Source organism: Schistocerca piceifrons, unplaced genomic scaffold, assembly GCF_021461385.2.
Source record: "Schistocerca piceifrons isolate TAMUIC-IGC-003096 unplaced genomic scaffold, iqSchPice1.1 HiC_scaffold_936, whole genome shotgun sequence".
In the NCBI taxonomy this organism is placed as follows: Eukaryota; Metazoa; Arthropoda; class Insecta; order Orthoptera; family Acrididae; genus Schistocerca; species Schistocerca piceifrons.
Window position 1 is genome coordinate 6,081,285 of NW_025729208.1, and position 2,500 is coordinate 6,083,784.

The window sequence follows — 2,500 nt, forward strand, 5'->3', positions numbered from 1 at the left end:
AACGTAACCCACGTTGTCGCCTAAACCTGCTCTGTAATTGTTATACGACTCGTTCAATTAGTGTAGTGTTGCCCACCCGCAACCCTCGCAATATAGTTCGCTACTCGCACTCCCCGCTCCCCTGTGTATCGCTTCATGTTAAACACCTTGCAAGTCTTGCTCACTTTCCACATGCTCCTGCTGTACACTGTAATGTGGATGGCAGCAGGACGTACATGCCGCCCCTCCCCACGTCCCCACCTTGCCCCCTGCCTTCGCAAGCTGGTTGGTGAGAACTTTGCATGTTCAATGCCCTCCGCATGCGACGTACTCAGGCTACGTTGTGGTGCGGCCTGTGTCAACTGTCCGCTAATGTCGTACGCGTAAACCACAATCTGTACTGCACATTCGTCCTTATGTACTGAATGATACATCGTGGCACATGTGTGACCGTACAACGACTGCGCCCAAAAACGGCGGACCATACAGTGCAAATATTGTGCACGCAGCTACGTGTCGTCTCCCTATGAGAGCTGGATTGCAGTGTGGTACGCCATAGAGACGTGTGGGAGGAACGGACGCCGTGGATGGCGATCAGCATGAGCTGTCTGTTGATGTATTCGGACCTAGTCGTCTCTCCTCACACACCGTGATGGCATGGTGCACCGCGTTCCATATCTGCGACATGCTACAGAGGCCGGTTGACAGTCGTTCGAGCAATGGACATCGCATACGTACGGGGGCCACCTTCCACGTATTGTCTAGGCGTGCACATTTTGTTGCGTGTATGTGGGCAGACGTAGTGTGGCGTGACACCTGACACAGGCATGCAATAATCGTGGAAGTTGCAAATGGCGATGGACGCCTGCGTTTTCTGGTGAAGTTACGCAAATGAACAAATGGTAACCTGTTGTGGTGCGGTTGTTCTCGCTAGGGGTGAATCGGTGATGGCGACGATAGGTTGAGGTACTAACCGGTTGTTCCAGCGATACCCACCATGCCGACGAAACTGAACGGCATCTGGGTGTGAAGCGATACGCGGCGGTGGCTGGGTGGGACCGTCCCCGGCCGGTGAGGGGGCGCCTCCCGGCGTGCTGGCCGCGCGGTGCGTGGGCGCACGCGCTACAGCCGGCTGGTGGGGGCGGCCAGTGGCAGGCGCGCCGGCCGACGGACGCGGCAGGCGTCGCAGCTGCGCGCCGGCGCACCCTGCGCGCGGCGCCGTGCGGCCAAAGTAGGTCCTCGCGGGCCCGGTGCGAAGCGCGGTGGACATCTTCAGTGTGCTGGTCCGATTGAGGACTGTGTGCGTTGAGGATGCGCTGCCGCCCGGCGCTCGGCGCCGCGACGCCGTCTGCTGCTCGGTCGCCCCAGCGGTTCTCGCTGGTGGTTTGTATCGCAGCTGTGCGGATGTGTTGGCGCGTGCGCTGTGCTGGGAGAGTTCGCTTCGGCACCCAAGTGGGGCTTTTGTCCTTCTGTGGCGCTGGCGTTGGAGCTGCCGGTCACCGTAGGTGGCGCGTGTTGTCTCCCGCCGGCAATGCCACGACAGCACGCTCCCGGGCCTCTGTCGGCAGCGGCAAGCTCAGTTGGGAGCACGGGTGGTCGCACCGAAAGCGTCTACTCGCCTAACTCCGGGCGATTGCGCCTCTCTCGAACCCGACCAAGTACTTGGGACGGCGCTGCGCGCCGCCGGGACCTGAGAGGGTTTCGAGGTGTATTGTGCAGGGGAGCTCAGCCTCCTCCTGTTTGCAGAATGATTGAGCGGACGCTTGCGTGTTCGCGCGGGCCCCCGGGACACACTCCCGGGCGGCCGGCTGCTCAGCTCTAGTTGACGCAGCTCCCTGGTTGATCCTGCCAGTAGTCATATGCTTGTCTCAAAGATTAAGCCATGCATGTCTCAGTACAAGCCGCATTAAGGTGAAACCGCGAATGGCTCATTAAATCAGTTATGGTTCCTTAGATCGTACCCACGTTACTTGGATAACTGTGGTAATTCTAGAGCTAATACATGCAAACAGAGTCCCGACCAGAGATGGAAGGGACGCTTTTATTAGATCAAAACCAATCGGTCGGCTCGTCCGGTCCGTTTGCCTTGGTGACTCTGAATAACTTTGGGCTGATCGCACGGTCCTCGTACCGGCGACGCATCTTTCAAATGTCTGCCTTATCAACTGTCGATGGTAGGTTCTGCGCCTACCATGGTTGTAACGGGTAACGGGGAATCAGGGTTCGATTCCGGAGAGGGAGCCTGAGAAACGGCTACCACATCCAAGGAAGGCAGCAGGCGCGCAAATTACCCACTCCCGGCACGGGGAGGTAGTGACGAAAAATAACGATACGGGACTCATCCGAGGCCCCGTAATCGGAATGAGTACACTTTAAATCCTTTAACGAGTATCTATTGGAGGGCAAGTCTGGTGCCAGCAGCCGCGGTAATTCCAGCTCCAATAGCGTATATTAAAGTTGTTGCGGTTAAAAAGCTCGTAGTTGGATTTGTGTCCCACGCTGTTGGTTCACCGCCCGTCGG

General features: G+C 57.8%; 1 non-coding gene across 1 annotated transcript in view; it reads left to right on the top strand.

Moving 5' to 3' along the window:
• The first annotated feature begins 1,811 nt into the window (after positions 1 to 1,811).
• LOC124771341 overlaps positions 1,812 to 2,500 on the top strand; it is a 1,909-nt gene continuing 1,220 nt past the window's right edge. Inside the window, exon 1 of the ribosomal RNA XR_007013358.1 lies at positions 1,812 to 2,500. This exon is cut by the window's right edge and continues 1,220 nt beyond it. This is a non-coding gene — a ribosomal RNA (small subunit ribosomal RNA).